This window comes from Sphaeramia orbicularis, chromosome 8 (genome assembly GCF_902148855.1).
Source record: "Sphaeramia orbicularis chromosome 8, fSphaOr1.1, whole genome shotgun sequence".
Classification (NCBI taxonomy): Eukaryota; Metazoa; Chordata; class Actinopteri; order Kurtiformes; family Apogonidae; genus Sphaeramia; species Sphaeramia orbicularis.
Window position 1 is genome coordinate 43910783 of NC_043964.1, and position 20791 is coordinate 43931573.

A 20791-nucleotide genomic window follows, 5' to 3' on the forward strand; every position below is an offset into this window, starting at 1 on the left:
CAGTGCATATTTATCATGAATCTTGACAGACATGAATGTAAACTGCAGCTTAACTGTTTGAGGACACATACAACCACAGGGCAGAAAATCTAGTTTGTTTGATAAAGCATCTTGATGAACATTAGGGATTTTAGCAAAATCCTTCAACTGAATAGTCCCTGAGTGTTAACAAGAAACAAAAAGACAAATCCAAAGATAAGCTACAGCCACTGTACAGAAACCTACTGTATATGTTTCAAATCTAGTGAAAAAAAATCTAAATATGGCACTGACAGATGTGTGTTCACTCATATCATCACATAATTAAAAGTCTTCACAAGGATAAAAAGTTAATGAGCGTAATCCTGCATACAAAAACTTTTTCAATATTTCATTCATATGGAGGGATGATTAGGGATTAGGAGATCACCTCAGTGATGATCTAAAACCACTGTAATACACACACACAGCACAGCCCCCCGTAACACACGCACACACACACACACACACACACACACACACACACGCACACATACACACACACACACACACACTCGCACACACACACACACACACAGACTCAATCTTCAGGAATCAGGACGCCTGCAGGCAACACCAAAACATACGCATGTTATAAAGAAATACATGCTGCACCACTAAAACAACAAGTCCTTAGCTGCCTGATGTTACGTAACTGAAAATGAGGTATTTACACAATGTATTCTTAACTTGATATTTACAGGAGATGAGGTTGGGACAATAACAACTGGCAATAAAAGCCATGATGAGAGATGTCAAGGACATATACTAAGTTTCCAAGAAAAAGGTCAGAAGCAGAGCAGCAGCAGGGACTGACTGACAGATAGATGAAGTAAGTGAAAGTACACAGTGAAAGAAAAGCCATGGTCTCCTGTTCTGTCTCCACGGTGATAAAGAGTTTCATAGGCCTGGCCCTTTGCCTATCCAAACACCCCCATCTGTGTCTTTCCCTGACCTCAAGGCCCCCCACCTACCCCCACCCACCACCCCCAGACGTCACCAAAGGCCACAGCTGCATCCCAAATCTGAGGAAGAGAGTGTGCAGAGGCTAAAGGTGGGGGCGATGGGCTGTGGAGGGTACTGATTCCCATCACTCTGGAGGATGTTGCAGACCGCCAAGGAGCAAGTTTTGCCTCAGATTTGCAGAGTTTCAATCCTGTCACCCCATGGCCCATTTTTCTGCAGAGGGAGGAGGGGAACTTGAAGGTTGGATTGAGTTTATATCTAGAGCTGGGAGGTCAGCTTTCCTCTGGGACAATGTGAGGATATGAGTGTTTGATGACAAGCCATGATAAGGGACTGTGTGTGTGTGTGTGTGTGTGTGTGTGTGTGTGTGTGTGTGTGTGTGTGTGTGTGTGTGAGTGACTGTGGGAGGCGTGGGGTAGTGGGTACAAGGGCAGATGTTTTTTGTTTTTTTTTCACTCCCATTTTCTAAACCCTTTTACCTCAGTTTAATTTAAGATGTGAAATCTACTCATCTTATCTGCTTATTAGATCAGCCGGTAACTTCACATAAATAAACACAACTATACACACAAGTCATGTGAAATTACAACTGCTTCTACCATGTCTTCTCTCATGGACTTTTTGTTTTGTATATAATTATATATACCAGAAATCAAACCATAAACAACTTTAGATATCTGGTAACAGACATGACCACATTATGATATTAGTTCAAACCCACTGTATGCATTATTATGAATTATCCTGTATTGTTTCATTTCATTTTTGACTGCCAAATCCTGTGCGTTCATATCTATTTCAGCTAAAAACTGAGCCATATTTGGTTACTAAAGGAATCATTTTGTTGTCACATGTTTTGTCAGATATGATAATATTGAACTTGGCGGACATCACCTTAAATGATGAAGTGCATTATTAACACTGACTGTTCCATCACTTTTGCTTTATTTTTAGAACTGTGGGTCAGATCCTTTTAATGCCTTAGATTAGACATTTGTACTAGGTCTGCTTTTCATGTATTTATTATCTACTTTTTTACATTTTAATGTTGCTTTTATTCCAGTTTTATTGATTAGGGCTTGAGCACAGAAACTGTATGAACTCCATCTTGAAACTGTTGGTATTATTCTCATCTTATTCACATCACACTGAAGCCCTAGATATACTCAAAAACTCAACTCAAACATACATGGTTAGACAGACAAGGTGAAAAATTTTATTTTTATATGTTGTATTTACATATATTTCCTTTAGTGATTTTGAGGGGTCTTGGGTTTGGGTGTGAGCAAAACAGGTCAGTAGCACCCCTTGGAAATTGTAGACTAAAGTATATTTGGCAGACACATATAAGGTCCAGAGGCACCAAAAGCCCATTAGACCTGTACCCTACACCAACAGGAAGTCCACAAGTTTGATGTGAATGTACAATTTTGGCTAAATTTTTTCCATTTTCAAACCTTGTACTTAAATGAAAACCTCTAGGAGAATTAACCTGAGTGATTTCACATTTGGTCAGTAACCTGGAAAAACCCTACATGCCCAACAGGAACTCTGCCTTTTTGGTTTGACCATTCAATTTTTCCCCAGTTTGTGCTGTAACCAATGTTTGACATGAAATGATATAAAATGAGTCACTGTTCTTCAGTGCCAGACAGTTCTCACAGGAAGTGAGGCTTGAAAACATCTACCTGTCTACAATAAAACCCCAAATGGGTGCCTGAGGCCAATCATAGCTGCTTGCAGCTTTACATGTATATTTCAAATTTTATTTGTATATTCATTAATTTTCTCCAACTGTTTAATCCTTTGTAGGATTGGGTCCACTCTAGACCAACGAAAGAGGTGGCCAGTCTATCATAAGAATGACATATAAAGACAAATAACCATTTACATATAGGAAATTTAGAGTATGCATATGTTTGGACAGAAGATGAAAATATGAAAACTCCACATGGTGGGTTTGAACTCAGGGATTTCATGCAGTAAGATGACAGTCCTAACCACTGCTCTGCCCTTAATTTCCTTTTTATGCTGTGTATTGTTGCTTGTAAAGTAAATTTCTCTGTGAAAACTACTGCAGGACATAGAGTAACTAATTGCCCTTTACTGTATTGTACTTTATTGTACTTTATTTACTGTATTGTACTTTACTGTATTTACTGAACTATACAATACTATAACTAGGGTTTATTGTGTTGCAGTTGCTGCCCCATTTACCAGTTTTTTTTGATGCAGTGTTACCAGGTTTATTATTACTATATCACCAATATCATAGTAAACAAAGGATGTAATTCAATGAGCTGGAGTCTGGTTGACTGTCAGAAACTGTGAATAGTACAGGATGCACAGCTGAAGGTGAAGGGATAAGTGGTTTCCTCTCTTGCTGAGCTCATATTGCTTTTAAGTCTCTTACAGTAAAATTAATACCCTCTCTCTTTTCTGGATGCCATTGATGAAACCAGGCCAATTGTTTCGAAGGTGACTTGCTCTATTACGTCATATGAATACGCAGTTTCCCAGATATGATTTTCCCTGTTGCTTCAACATAAACTGAAAATAAACTGGTATACCGACTGTTTATGAATTTTCTAAGGACTCTCCTTGCTCTAGTTTTGACCTCCAGCCGCAGATTTACAAACTGTTTATGAAGATGTGGCTTCCTCACATACACCAAAATTCCACATGTTAAAGTAGTGACACATTCCCATGGGGATTGTGGAAGTTTTGCATCAGGCAATACCTAACAGGTTTACGGTATGTACCTGCCCTATTTCCTGTCCAATCAGAGGAAATGAAGGAGGCTCATCAGTGCTCAGCAAAGCCATGTGTATCCTGAACTGCTGTGAATAATGAGCAAACACACATCCTTCTGTGGGCATTTTTATCTGCTCCCAGAGCCCACATCAAGGCCTTGGACTGTCCTCCAAACAATGGACTCAGGAATCCCCACTCTGTGCTCTACAAGAGATCAGGTAGTCATTTAGATAGCTGTATCTATCTGTCTAGACACACAAGGCATGTCAGTGCTATCTTTTGTTGAAACAATGCAGTGTTAATTGAAATTCAATTGACTCTGGGCTAAATAACAAACATTTTGCAAGGACAGGAGGATTTCTAACATTGTTAAGGCAGATTTGGAGGTTAAACCTGTGATTGTTCTTGAGTATGTCAGAGATCTGAAGCCAGTTGAAACATTTACTGATTTCCATGAAAAAATGCCATTGTAGTCTCTTGGAAACTACAGATACATATAATCTGAACAGAATTTTGAGTCATGGGTATGTGTAACTGCAACATAACAAATCATTGATAGATTCAGTATATTTTGCGTTCAGTACATTTTATTTATCAATGGGCGAGAAATGGAGAATGTTGGATTTACAAGATCCAAGACCAGAGAATTGACTACTGTAGAGTGGTCATAAGGGTTGACTTAGCATTAAACATTTTGAGCCATTTTTATGGTATATAGATGTGTTTTCTGTATTACAGACGGACTTGGCAGAAATGAGGAAGATGAGCATTGTCATTACATGCATTTGCAGAAAGGTTAGTTGGGGGACTAAATCACTAGAAAATCTTGTGATTGGTCAAAGTATTCTGTCAAAGGAGGGTCTTTGTTCAGCCTAAAATACAGCTAAAATGAAGAGTAAAAGTTTATTTTACTCTCAGACCACCTGAATTATTATACTTACTTACCCAGTGATGCAAAACTATTACTGCCTACCTGAGCTTTAAATCAAGCCTTGGTGTCACTGCCTAAACCTTTCTATAAAATTTGATTATATACATATGAACATGAACATAATTTCTCAATAGTGCCATGAACATATACACTGCCCAGCAAAAAATTATTCCACTGGATAACTCTGGCAGTAGTTCATATGTTCCATCTGCAACATGTGGTGTTTCTCATTTCTTAAACAAAAAAAAAAAAACATCAGTTTAATGGAGAGCACAAAGATTGGACTGTGTTTCAATGGAAAAAGGTCATGTGGTCTGATGAATCCAGACTGACCCTGTTCCAGAGTGATGGGTGCATCAGGGTGAGGAGAGAAGCAGAAAAAGTGACTACCCATCATGCCTAGTGCCCACAGTACAAGCCTGCTGGGGCAGTTTTATGATCTGTATTTGCTTCAGTTAGACAGGTCTAGAATTAAACAAAAAGCCAACAAACAGGATATGATACAGAAAAGTAAAGAGAAACAGAAAGCTACCCACAATCCTGGAAGTGCAAAGGGGAACATGGGGATGATATCAGTGCTAAAATCTTGCGGGTCAGGGTACACCCACGCCATTCCAGCCCTCCACAGACAGAATGAAACCAGTAACTAATGACTTCCTGTGAAAATGCATTGCAAGAAGTATTACCACTTCCTTTCATTTTCCTTCTCATCTTTCATCTTGTAAAGAGAATCCCAGTGGACGAAATCCTAAGCAGAGTTTCTGGTCTGCATTGGTTAAACGCTGCAACCTGAGTTTCAAGAAGGCAGCAGGACAAGGAGGCATGGGTGGGGGAGGTTAAATGCAGGCCTTTTGTAAAGAATGGCTATTTTGGAACCGTGCTGTGCAGGGTGTGTGATTGTAAGGTCCACTGCTTTACTGTAATCTGGCGCAAAGTGAGAACCCGTGTATGGTTGACCACCCATTAGAAGGAAACACAGTTAGAGGGAAAGAAAGGCATGTTTTTTAAGAGTAGAGCTTAAGAGCTTGCATTATTAGAATTTCAATGACATACAATAAAAGGGGGAAGACCTAGACTAGTACGAATCATACCAGCTGAGGAAATGTACATGTATAAATAAAATTTGCATTAAAAAACGAGAATTAAGAAAATACCTCCATACTACTTAACAAGTTATTCTACATTTAGTTTCAGGTAAAGATGAAAGTAATTAACGCATTCACGCATCATTAATCATCTTCATACTATGTATAGTCGGTCAGACTTGGAGTACAGCCCAGTTTCCTGCAGTGATGCAACTTGTTGTTCATCTGTAGACAGCCCTGCGGTACAGTACACTGAAAACACTGAAGTAATGGGGGGAAAAAACAGACACACCCACTTCAGAATTGACAGTGACGCTATTAACATCTCCACATGCAAGGCCAGGAAAACCTCACTGGTACTGTCCACACTGGAATTCTCCCACATGGTGAAAACAGACACAGAGGCTCCTGCAGTAAGGAAGTGACAACAGGAAGAACTGTTTAGATCAAGGGTGTCCAGCAGCCCCAAAAGCTGCCTACCAAAGGGTTCAATCTGGTCCATGGGATGAATTTACAAAGTGCAAAAATTACACTGAAGATATTAAACCTCAAAGGTGTCAAACTCATTTTAGTTCAGCGGCCACATACAGACCAATGTGATCTCTAGTGAAATAATAATCTATAAATAATGACAACTACAAATTTTCTCTTTTATTTCATATGAAAAAAGTAAAATTACATTTTGAAAACATTTACATTTATGAACTATCCTTTCACAATAAAATGTACATTACCTGAACACATATGAACAACCTCCAATGTCTTACTTAGATTATTTAATAAGTACAATTTCAACAATGTTCTGCCTGTTACTAAATGTTTTGTGTCTTTATAGACCCACTTTTATCTGTATGTTGTAATGTACATGTATAAATGATAAACTGAGACATAGTATTGTTTAAATTGCACTTATTTTTCTTAAAACAATTTCAGGTTGTACATGGTTTTTAAGTTTATTCACATTTTCATAATGCAACTTTTCTTATTTCATCAAAACAAAGTGAAAAAGTTGTGTAAAATTATTATTTATAGGTTATTATTATGATTGATTACTATTGATTTTTATATGCTTTGATTTTATTGGAAAGCACTTTGGTCACTTTAAGTAAAGGGCTCTACAAATAAATAAATATTGAATGATTGATTATGTTATTACTTCACTGGTTCAGCCCACTCAAGGCCATGTTGGGTTGTATGTGGCCCCTGAACTAATATGAGTTTGACACCCCAGGTTTAGATAATGTATTTGTGGTTGTGGATGTATGTATGTGTGGTTGTCAACTGGGGGGCCAGACACTGTTGAGGTCCATGAGTGGGTGGGGTGGGGGTGGGGGGGCATATTGTCCGGTACCCCCTCCATCTACAGACTGGTCATATAGGATGCAGTATCCTGACGTACATGAAAGGTTGAGGACAGACAATTCTGTCTTATAAGATTATTAATATTGTTTGTTAAATGCAGAAATATCATGGCTTGAGAGTGTAAAATGTGTGAAAGATTGGACTACAGGGTTATGACCTATTTCAGTCCACAGAAAGAAAAGAAAATAAACACATCAACCTAAGAAAATATGAAGGAGGGTACAGTTCTAGTCTGTACTGAATGGACTCCTATAGGATTTAGGCTCTCAAAGAAAAACACATTATATTACATTTGTAAAAGGAAAAAAAAAAATCACTGCTTTCATTTTCTGTTTTGTCTCGGTAAATTATTTCAATTAACTCAAACACACTCCAGACCCTAACTCCAGGGGATCAACTGAATCTGCTTTGGTGATTTTACTCTTCCTAAAGTATTTACTGCAAATAGACCTAATTCAAAGTGGTTTGGAGACAAAAGAACTCAACTAAGAATATACAGAGCAGTGTCTGAAGGAAATGGGTTTCGATGTGAAAAAGCCCAAACATGATGGGCACAGAGGAAATGCATCATATGGGAGAAATAACAGGAAACTTAACTTGATAACACTGAGTGTTTGTTGACCTCCACACATTAAGATCACTAGGTCAGAAAATATATGTTTCCTTACTGGTAAATTACCATGCTGCGATACGCTGTACTCACACCTTGAGTTTTTTTTTGTTTGTTTGTTTTAAAAAATAACTTACGAATTAAAACTATGCCACCTAAACATGTCATGACTTCTTTTTTGACTGTACATGGTTGCAGGTGCTTATACGTTCTTACAAGTACAAGCATGAACACAACTGCAGGCTTCAATGGGATGTGAATGTGTTTTTGTGGTGTGCAATATTTGACACCTGCTCCACCCGAAACCCACTCATAAAAGCTGTCAATTTCAATTTGTATTATTGAGTTGCTGACCTCCAAATTTTGCAAAAGCACTTGCAAATAGCCATTATTACATGCAAACTGTTGTGACACAATAAGATAAGATATGATCTTATTTATCCCACTGTTGGGAAACTGGAGAGTTTACAGCAACAAAATACAAAAAACAAAGTGCAAAAACACATATAGACATATAATTTACAAATTTAGAACATAGTTACACATAATATTGTTGATGTATAGCAACAACAGCAAAAAATAACTGACTAAAGGTTATGGTCGTAGTCCAATTATAAAGGTGACACATTATGTTAAATAAGATTTACTGCAATGTCATTTCAGTTTTGAGTCATCATATGAGTGTGGCAAATAATCCCAGAAACTGTAAGTGTGTTTAAAAAACATGCAGTCAGATGTTTAATCCTCTTGAAATGCAGTGCGTGCCAGCCAATCTACATTTCTGAATCGATGAAACTGCTGAGTAATGACTCTCTATGTGAGCATTGTTTTGGAAAGTATGTCACAGTCAGAAATTGAAAGCCTAGTTTGCACCATAAGTGTGCCACAATGTGTTTAAATGGCCAAGAGTTATTATTTAGAACTGAGGCGGGGAGAGAACTCAGACCATGCACACAGGAAGTGAGGTTTTCTGTAAAACCTGGTCTGTCTCTGACTTGCAGAATGTAACCACAGCTGCTGCACTGTGTAAATGTGTCACTCTTTTTGCTAAATAGTCATCCTTTTTTTTTTTTTTTACAAGCACAAAGGCATGCTGGGAGTCAGAAAACAAACACAAATCCTCTCTTTGTTTTGTGTCAGTGGCCTGCTTCATTTTGCTCTCAGTCTTTTCTTTTCACAGGTGTGCCAGCCATCAGACATTTCAGTCCAATATGTGTGTGTGTGTGTGGGTGTGTGCGTGCATGTGTGTGTGCTATTGTCTGTGCTGAGCTCTCGGGCAGTGACACCAGTTTGTGACTCAGTGAAAATTACTGACGTCTGGGACTCAAAACAATGTGCATACAAGTGTTTATGTGTTACAATAAGGGGCTGTGGAACAAAATGACGGTGGCCAACAAGGGCCAAACACATTGCAACAGCCCAATGTGTCTCAGTTAAGAGAAAACAGCTGCAAGTACAAAAATGATGCAAATTCACAAACTTAAATACAAGTCCAAACGAGGTACAACAAGAGGAACGTGGTGCAAATGAAAAAATGCGCTGCAAGAAACAAAAACAAATGCATAATCATCAAATGCTCTGCAAATAAAGAAACGATGCAAACCAAGAAAACGTCTGCTAACAAAAAACGCTGCATAACCAGTCACTACAACGGAAGTGCTCCAAACCTGCAACCAGCCAGTGTTTATAGACAAAAGACTTGTGTAAAATATAATCACATAAAAGTCAAATTTTCACGCTGCGCCCTAACTTCCATTTGTTCCCACTGTAGTTTGAAACACTGTCAGTCAGCTGCTCTCCGTCTCTCTCTCTCCTTCCTGTGTGTCTCTGCATTGAGCTGTTATGCTGACAGCGCCCCCTACAGGTTTGGAGCACTTCTATTGTAGTGACTGGTTATGCAACGCTTTTCGTTTGCAGATGTTTTCTTGGTTTGAATTATTTTGTGTTTTGCGTCGTTTCTTTATTTGCAGAGCATTTGATGATTATACATGTGTTTTTGTGTCTTGCGGTGCATTTTTTCATTTGCACCACATTCCTCTTTTTGTACCTCATTTAGACTTGTGTTTGAGTTTGTGAATTTGCTTCATTTCTGCACTTGCAGCTGTTTTCTCAAACTTAGACGCACTGGTCCGCTGCAATGTGTTTGGCCCTTGTCGGCCACTGTACGAAATAGTTCTGTCTAAAGAATAAAAGTCATTCATACACAGTCAATATTTAACTGACAGAGGGAAAGGAAAAGTCATCTAATTTAAGTCATTTCTCTGTGATCAGGTTTGAGAAATGATTTTCAAATCTCGAGGTCAATGAGACAATTCCCAGAAAATACACAGAAAACGTGTGAAGCCACATGTAAAACAAACAAACAAAAAAAAAACTACCACCTTCAAACATTCTGAGTTTCCCGAGGAAATATGTGTTACCATCTGTAAACCTCTCAAGGGTCTCACACCAGAGGGTTTACTGTTTCCACACAGTATTCTGTTGACATTTTTTTTTAATCTGGGGAGAAAGACTTAACTTCCTTTCAACTGAGAACTTGCAAATTAGCAAGAGTACAAATATATATATATATATATATATATATATATATATATATATGTATATGTATATATATATGTGTGTGTGTGTGTGTGTGTGTGTGTGTGTATTTAATATACACATTTCTCAGTCTCTAACAAAATACAAGTGAAACATAGAACATCATTAAGAACAAGAATTTCAGGGGGAAAAAAAACGGACTTTAGTATCCAGTATTTAGAGTGACTTTGTTTTGTACTTAACATGTCTTGAACCCATCTGCACCGACATTATGAGATTAGATTTACTAAACTAATCTACTAGTGTATGCCAGGTTTCATTCAACACATGTTGAATGTTTCTTATTGTTTGGGCAACTCTTTGTCCTGAGAACAGAGGTCACACAAGCCATGCAGTTAATATTTTTGGTGAGTTATATGCTGTGCAATATTGTCCTCTATTTTTGGTTGTATTTTAATAAAGAGAGTGAGAAATTGATCTTAAACTTATCGGGGGGTAATTCGAAAGACTGGGTGGCGGTGGGTGGGGTTCCTCATGACGTACCTCTCTCTCTCAGATTTCACTCTGTACGCACGAGGTATACGTACACAAGCCATACGGACATACAGCTGCAGGCACCACTGAAACTTATTACAACCATGTATAAACAATGTGGCACTGCACACAGCACTGTAGTATGAAAACTGAACCCTAAAATAGTCCCTCGTAAAAACTCAATGAAAAGAGGAAAAACAACATTTTAATGTAATGCGTATAATGCTTTATATCCATCCATCCATCCATTATCTACCGCTTTATCCAGGGCCAGGTCGCGGGGGTAACAGTCTAAGCAGGGACGCCCAGACTTCCCTCTCCCCAGACACCTCCTCCAGCTCTTCCGGGGGGACCCTGAGGTATTCCCAGACCAGCCAAGAGACATAGTCTCTCCAACGTGTCCTGGGTCTTCCCCGAGGTCTCCTCCCGGTGGGACATGCCCGGAACACCTCCCCAGGGAGGCGTCCAGGAGGCATCCGAAACAGATGCCTGAGCCACCTCAGCAGGCCCCTCTCGATGTGGAGGAGCAGCGGCTCTACTCCGAGCTCCTCCCTGGTGACTGAGCTCCTCACCCTATCCCTAAGGGTGCGCCCAGCCACCCTGCGGAGGAAACTCATTTCGACCGCTTGTCTTGTCCTTTCAGTCATGACCCAAAGCTCATGACCATAGGTGAGGGTAGGAACGTAGATTGACCGGTAAATCGAGAGCTTTGCCTCTTGGCTCAGCTCCTTCTTCACCACAACCGAGCGATACAACGACTGCATCACTGCAGACGCTGCACCGATCCGTCTGTCAATCTCACGCTCCATCCTTCCCTCACTCGTGAACAAGACCCCAAGATTCTTAAACTCCTCCACTTGGGGCAAAGACTCTCCACCGACCCGGAGAGGGCAAACCACCTTTTTCCGGTCGAGAACCATGGCCTCGGATTTGGAGGTGCTGATCCTCATCCCGCTCGCTTCGCACTCGGCTGCAAACCGCCCCAGGGCACGCTGAAGGTCCAGGTTTGATGAGGCCAACAGGACAACATCATCTGCAAAAAGCAGAGATGAAATCCTGTGGTCCCCAAACCAGACCCCCTCCGGCCCCTGGCTGCGCCTAGAAATTCTGTCCATAAAAATAATGACCAGAACCGGTGACAAAGGGCAGCCCTGCCGGAGTCCAACATGCACCTGGAACAGGTCTGACTTACTGCCGGCAATGTGAACCAGGCTCCTGCTTCGGTCATACGAGAACCGGACTGCCCTTAGCAAAGGGCCCCGGACCCCATACTCCCGAAGCACCCCCCACAGGATACCACGAGGGACACGGTTGAACGCCTTCTCCAGATCCACAAAACACATGTGGACTGGTTGGGCGAACTCCCATGAACCCTCGAGCACCCGATGGAGAGTATAGAGCTGATCCAGTGTTCCGCAACCGGGACAAAAACTGCATTGTTCCTCCTGGATCCGAGGTTCGACTATCGGTCGGATCCTCCTCTCCAGTACCCTGGAATAGACTTTCCCCGGGAGGCTGAGGAGTGTGACCCCCCTATAGTTGGAGCACATCCTTCTTAAAAAGGGGGACCACCACCCTGGTCTGCCAATCCAGAGGTACTGTCCCCGACTGCCACGCGACGTTACAGAGATGTGTCAACCAAGACAGTCCCTGCACATCCAGAGACTTAAAATACTCAGGGCGAATCTCATCCACCCCCGGAGCCCTGCCACTGAGGAGCTTGCTAACCACCTCGGTGACTTCAGCTTGGGTGATGGACGAGTCCACCTCTGAGATCTCAGCCTCCGCTTCCTCCATGGAAGACGTGGCAGTGGGATTGAGGAGATTCTCAAAGTATTCCTTTCACCGTCCGACAACATCCCCAGTCGAGGTCAGCAGCTCCCCACTTCCACTGTAAACAGTGTTGGTGGTGCACTGCTTTCCTCTCCTGAGGCACCGGATGGTTTGCCAGAATTTCCTCGAGGCCGACTGATAGTCCTCCTCCATGGCCTCCCCAAACTCCACCCAGACCCAAGTTTTTGCCACCACAACCGCTCGGGCTGCTGCACGCCTGGCCTGCTGGTACCCATCAGCTGCCTCGGGAGTCCCATGGGCCAACAAGGCCCGATAAGACTCCTTCTTCAGCTTGATGGCATCCCTTACTTCCAGGGTCCACCACCAGGTTCAGGGATTGCCGCCACGACAGGCACCGGAGACCCTGCGACCACAGCTCCGAGCAGCCGCTTCGACAATGGAGGTGGAGAACATGGTCTACTCAGACTCAATGTCCCCAGCCTCCCCCGGGATCTGGGAGAAGCTCTCCCAGAGGTGGGGAGTTATTCCGTTATATATTCTACAGAATCCAACTGTGGAGCTATACAGAATACATGTTAAACTATTTTTTCCCTGTTTTATTAGAAGATATTTATGGTTAATAAGTGCAAGAATACATCTGTCACAAAATAGAAGAGTCTCACGGCAGCTCTCGTGCTTAGTAGTGCTTAGAGCTAAACGCTAACATTTGCTAGCTAACATTCACAATACAGAGGTACATTATAAGATGTAGCCTATCCTTCTTGGAATCAAAAATACAACTATTTCTGAGTGGGTCTATGAAAGTGGGCCAGATAGGTACAGAAAGGAGACAAACCGTTTGTTCTCTCTGCCAGGGCTGCACGAAATGAATGACTTTTTTTTCTCGTAGCCCTGGTAGTTCTTGTAGCTTGTTCTCGACACATCATCCGGGCAAAATTATTTTCTCATGTGTGTATTTTCTCTGGACAACTATATGGGATTGGTCAGAAACTTGAACTTGAAGTGGGCATGGTTAAAAATGTTAAAGGTTAACTTGCTTTATTATCCCCATGAGGAATTTTGGTCTCTGCATTTTATCCATCCTAATACAATCAGTACATACCATTAGCATTTAGCATCAGCACATAGCACTCATTAAGAGCATTGAGCCGCCATAGAAGGTCAGCGGCACTGACAGGGGACTTAACCTATATGTACCTGTTTTTTTAATGGCAGGGGAAACTGGAGCACCCAGAGGAAACCCATATGTCGTGGAGTGAACAGGTAAACTTAAGTATAAAATGTCGTGGCCAAAAGGAACTTTGTTCTTGTTCTTGCAACCTCGAACTAGATAAACAAATTTCTCTTTTTTTACAGATCATATAATAACCTTCACTTTGTAAACATATGAACAGCATTCAGTATTTGTACACATATGACGTTTGTCTGATATAAGTTTACAGATCAAGAAAGTTGGAGTTTATAGTAAAGATAGAGATTCCAGCTCAGTGTAACATGAGTCTGCAGTCTGTTGTCACAAGTGATTACTAACACTAAAATGGTTGTGACCTTGGAATATTTTGGCTCTTTCTTGAGTGGGAAAAGTATTGAAAGCATTGAAAATCACTGCAGTCTGGTTGTGTTGAAGCTGCGTAGACATCCTCCACGACTCTGAACACACTATGGAGACAGAAAGTTATGATGATTTTACCTCTGCAATTTTCAGGCATGTTGTGATTTGGTAAAAAAAAATTTAATTGGCTCTTGTCATTGACTACTATCCAAATTATTTCTATAACAAAGTCCAATATGGATCAAATGTTAAGGGTTGGAACTTGATTTCTCTGTTCCTGAGTTTAACCACATTTTTTTATGGTCATCTATAATTTTTCTGGTGTTGGGTCAAACTTTAGTAAGGGACAAATGAGAACTGATTGAAATGTTATCCTCAACATATAAAATGTATGTGTCCTTGTGGGTTTATGTTAACTTTGTTTTGGAGCTATTTGTTAATGTTAGTAGACTTACTGTATTTTCTGGACTATAAGCCGCTACTTTTTTCCCACGCTTTGAACCCTGCAGCTTATACAACAATGCGGCTCAAGTATAGATTTTTAAGGGCTAATGGCCTCCAGGGGGCACTCTAGCAGGAAGCACTAAAGCAAGACAGACAGGTGGAACAGGTGATGAAAAGGAGAAGTTTTAAGCTTAACTTTTAACAACCATTTTGCGTGTCATGCACAAACCCTCATCATGTAAAATACACGAAGAAATGCATATGATGCAGCTTTTAAGTTAAAAGCAATCGATCTGGCTGTCCAAGAAGGAAATAGAGCTGCTGCACATAAGAGCCATTGAGAGTGACAACAGAAGAGAGACTGAGAAGGTGTGTGACGGAGCCTTTCTGAGGCTGTTCAACTCTGACACTGAAGAAGACGACTTCAGTGGTTCCAGTGCGCAGAAGGAAGATGAAGATAGCAATCAATGACTTTTCTGTTTTTTTTTAACCAGCCGTGTTACTGCCATTTTACTGCTGTGTTACAGGCACTGTTTGGAAAAAAGCAGTTAAGGTATGTAAATAAATATTTAAATAATCTTTGTTTACCAATATAAATATCTCATGTTACAATGTGGACACCTGTGGCTTATAGTCAGGTGCGGCCAATATATGTACAAATATTTTTTTCTTTTAAAATTTCGTGGGTGCGGCTTATATTCAGGTGCACTCTGTAGTCTGGAAAACATGGTAATTTCTAAGCCAATAAGATCTTATATGGCTGTAAAGGCTGAGAATAGAGGGATTTAAGAAGTCAGGAGAGAACATATAAGTTTTTGCACAAGAAACAGCCCACTCCTCAGCTCCCAAGTTGTCAAAATTTTTGTGATATGTATATGACAAACAATACAGGCTGAAACGGCACTAGCAACAAATGACCAACATAAATAGACTCCAACACAACCTATGTAAGCACACAAGCATGTACAAATAAAACACCCTGAAACATGTGAGCATGTGTGTTTCAGGTTCTGTGTGTAATATCTAGTGACATCTAGTCGCAAAGATGCAGATTGCCTTCCCTGCCCTCACCCTGACCTACAAAAGCCACTAAAATGACAAAGTCCCTACCTCGAGCTAAAGTTGGTTTTAAGTGTTAAATTAACTGCGGTCCACACACAAATGTAACAGTGGATGCAAATATAAAAGAAAAGAATAGGAAGTGTGCTGGACTGTTGCAACATGGTGGACTCCATGAAAGGCAGTCTGCTCCCTCTCTGGATATGAAACAAATAAGGTAAGAATAACAGGTAAGGTAATGACAGCCAAAATGATTCAGGTTACTGTACGCTAATGAAAATAAAATGATCAATATTACATTCCATTTCTATAATTAGATCCCATATATTACTGCAGATCACTTATACACTGAACAAATCACAAATGTACCTAAAAGTGTTAAAACAGCAGAAGCAAAATTTACAATGGCGTCAAGAAAAAGTCAGAGGCTCACCAAGTCAATAATTTTGTCACATTTGCTCAGTTATGATTTTTGTTCCATTTTGGATCAAAGTTATCTAACATTTATTGATCAACCAACAGACCATGAGCTTCACCATTAGCATGACTAAAAACTAGATGTTAGACTGCATGTATGTATTATATTTGGGTCTAAACTTATCGTGTACAATCAGCAGAAAACTGTCTTTTTTTTTACTGGGAAAATTCTGTGATTTCAGATTTTATACTACACATATTTAGCTGTTTTACACAGGCCTGACATCCTCTGGAGAAGCAGTGAGGCATTTCTTGAACACCCTCTTACCTACAGTCACTAACTCCAACTGATTTACAGCTTTAATGATTCCTTTGACAAGCCACAGAGTGCTCAACATTTATTACCAAGCCACTCGTTTCTTACCACAAGTACCAAGTAACGTGACGGGGATGTAGGATGCTAAGTAATTAGGTCAAATATTTACAGTGCTGATGAGGAAAAACAAAATCCATGTGTGGGATGTTGTCTTGGGAGAACTGTGACCGATGACCCCTGGATTTTAGGGGAGCGATTCTGTTCCGTTTGCCTCTGTAAGTACTGCCGCTTCAGCCCCACTAGTTTTCTCCAGAAGGAGCTCCATGTGCCGTCCAGACGCTTTCTATTTTCGACCAGAATACTAACAACGCACACATGGCAGCAGGGGTACTGACTGAGCTGGATCACCTCATTAAAACCACTGGTATCCAAACAAAACTAAAAACCCAGTTCCTCATCCTTCCTGCTCTGCTCAATCATCTCCCTCATAAGCTTCCCAATAAAACCTTGTATTTAAACAAAACTCTTCGCATTTGATCTTTAGCCCTCGTTCGACTTGAACACCGCAATGATCTGTTTATAGTGATTAAGGCCGGCATCTGCCTTAAACTGCAGAGAGAATCATGCATAAACATGTGAGTCACAGCGGCGAGGGAGAGAGGACAGTGGGAAAGGGGATTGGGGGATAATTGGCCTCAATTGATACAAGACGAAGACACTGGAGCCAAAGACGATGAGACCAAAGAGCATGGAATCTCACAGGGTAATCATGATACCAGTAACAGCAACCATGTGTTCAAATAAATTACCTCCTTCAGTAATGACACAGCTCTCCATTCATCTTCCATAGCTCATCAAAATAAACAAAACATGATGAAAACAGTCACAAAGCTGTCAATTTCCAACTCATATTAATAAAATATAACATAGTATGATTGCTTGAGACTGTGATTTTTCTCAGTGAAAGTGTCCAGATGAGGTCGGTTTTGGAGAGTTTCAGTTCTCTGGAGACCGAAAGCTGAATCATTCCCATGGAAGGCTACAGTTACTCAGCCCCAAGGGTCACACATTTGGCTGTAAAGAATATACTCCTTGTTTCCTGGTTAGATTTTACAACAAAATACCCCACATAACTTCACAGCTCACATTAACAGAGCCGGTACTCATGTTAGTGCAGCGCCCGGGGTCACCTGTCGCCATTTGCTGAGCCTCGTCACCTTTATAACTGTGAAGAGTCACAGAACATGCAGTAGCAAATGGGATTCTACAACTGTTTCATGTCTCTGTTGGTGTGTTTGTGCTTGAAGTCATACATCACGAGAGAGAGGCAGGCTGTCAGTGACAACTACAGGCTGTATGTACCAACTGGTTCACATTTTGGTCATCGCTATGTGGGTTTTTTGGAGCCAGATGTGACCATATTTGATCAAAAATATGAAGAAGGGGAAGAGTAAAGGGTGAAAACAGGAGGTGAAGGACTGCAGCTCAAAAGTGAAGCCAATGTGGAAGTAACTTTAAGTGTGATGCCACTGATGGTCACTAGATACTGGCTACAAAAAGTGCTATCTCCCTTAGACTTACATTTTACTTCTCTCTATAAAACTCAATCTCATTTTCTCGTCTTATTTGTTTTACTTGGATCCTGTAAGAGGTGTTGTGGTGGTTCAAATTTATATTACTCCTCTGATAGTAAGATTTTAGGGCTAAGCGTTGTTGTTTGACTGCAGGTGTTGTACTTTCACAATGTCTGTTGATAATATTTTTTTTTCCTGACAACTCTACTGTACTTGTGGTTAAGAAGTTACACTAACAAGACTGTCGACTGAGTGTGTTTCTGAAATGTTAGATGAAGTGTTACTCTCACAAAAAGCCAAGATGATGACAGCCAAAAGACTCTTTCCTTCTAAACAGCAGTTCAACAACCAATGGGTAACATCATAGTATCACTGTACAGATGACACAGAAATGGTAACTGGTGACACATACCATGTAACAGTAAGTTACATGAAACACTTGCATGACACAATCATTTGATAGTGTTATTAGTGTACCTTATTAATCTTCATGACTTTTTAAAAGACATATTTGTGGGCATTTTTGCCTTTATTTGACAGAAGTCTTTGGCCTATGTGGGATATGCTCTACCAGGTGGGCACACCCAAAGAGGGGATGAGTTATTAAAGTGTCCAAATAAAATGACCAAGATCAGAATGACTCATGGAAACATTACTGACTCAAAATTCAATGGAAGTCTATGGGGTTTTGTAGTGGTTGCAGTCCTTGCCCCGTGGTCAGGACTGTCGACCTGATAACAATGTCAAAAAGCACATTTGTCCTGGTAGCTCACCTGGCAGTGAATGTACCACAGACTGCAGCAGCTGACTTCAGATCCAGTTCTTTACTGAATGTCATCCCCTTTTTCTACATCTATTAAATAAAGCATAAAACACCAGAAAAACAAGTCAATATAATTTTGGTATTTTTGTTACATTTTTCTAACTCAAAAACAAATAAAAGTATCCTGAATTCGGGGGAAAATATTTAAAGTGGTACATTTAAGGGATTTGGCTGGGGTTATTATACAGATACTTTTTGGTGAAAAAATAAAATGTTCTGGATTCCTTTTATCACTGTGGTCTTTGCCTCATGTCCATTCCTTCACAAATATGTAATGTCATCTTAAAGAATGCAATCTGTTGCAAGCTGTTGGACATCGTACTTTGGCAGCAAATACAACATGAAAAATGCTGTATTTGTCATGGAATATTTCCACTATTAGCAGGAAGGTTTATGTGGAATTGAGTAAAAAATAACTGGTGTGCCTGTTTAAAAATATTAATACAGATAAATCAGATCAAATCACTCTGAGTCATGTATTCCCAGAGCATGATGAGTATTTTCCTTTTCATACACATTAGTACAGTGTTTTTCAACCTTGGGGTCTGGACCCCAGGTGGGGTTGCCTGGAATTCAAATGGGATCGCCTGAAATTTCTAGTAATTGATAACAATAAAATAAAAACTTACTGATAAAAAATATATGGTGAGTTGAGAGAAACAATCTTACTACATAAAAGACATGACAAACACTGAAGTTGAAGCACTGTGGTACTGTTTATCTTTCAAATGTTCATTGTGGTCGGTTTAAGATGCTGCAGCTCTTTCATAATTCATAGTTTGAGTTTTTGTTTGTTACCTCTGCCAGGAGGTATTGTGATCACTTTGCTTTGTGTGTTTGTTTGTTTTTTTTGTTTGTTAGCAAGATAACTCAAAAAGTTATGGATGGATTTTGATGAAATTTTCAGGAAATGTTGATACTTGCACAAGGAACAAATGATTAAAGTTTGGTGGTGATCTGGGGGGGGCAGTCTATCTTGGCGGAGGTCTCCGATTGCTTTTCTAGTTCAGTATTAATTTGCAGCCTTGTAAGTACACGCTTGACTGACCATACATATCCTGACCAAGGAAAATAAAATTCTCACTTTGTGCAGTAATCTCAACCTGGATTTTCTGCCTCTGTCCATAATTATATACATTATATAGCCTAAATGTTGTCAAAAAATTAACATTTATTTGCAACATAGTATAGCAAACTATTACATGATCAAAAAAATAATAATTTTTAGCAAAAAAAAAAAAAGTCTCCATTTTGAATGTCTGGGATCGCCAGAAATTTGTGATGTTAAAATGGGGTCACAAGCCAAACAAGGTCGGGAACCACTGCATTAGTAAGAATGAGCTGTAAGCAAATAAAAGTGGGTGTGTTTGCAGATATAGTAATGTGTGTGGGTGTGAGAATGGAGTTGGGTGAACTGCACAAGTGTGAAGTTGAGAGCCCAGACATATACATGTTGTTACAACTATACCACACTATGGTATGAATTAAGCGTGCAAGCTGCAGACAAGTCCCATTACTCACCTTTCACACACTGAGACACATGGAGAGTTTGTTACGTAGTTACAGTATGTGTGATTGTGTGAGCCTTCACACTTATTATGATTATGTGTGAGTGTGTGTGCGTCAGGCTAAACTGATTTTAATAGGTTCCAGAGGGTGGACATGTCAGCCAATAAAAACAGAAAACCTACAAGACATTGAGCAATTCACTTCCTGTAGCAATGGTTTTATCAAAGCTGCGAGTGCCAGACAAATGACCTGTTCTGCTGGTTGTGTGCACCAGGTTATTGTAACTGCAATAACACTTTCAAATCACATCTTGCCCCAGCCACAGGAAATGACATAGGAAAGGGAGAGTCAGTGCCACAAAATACATACAGTACGCTAAAATGATCCCTGATCCAAAATCCAGTGACCACAAGCAACAAGAGCCAACTACCAAGATCGTCCTTATCTATTCCATGTTACAGCAACTGAGCTTGTGAAATAAACTTCACACACTTAAAAGTGTAGT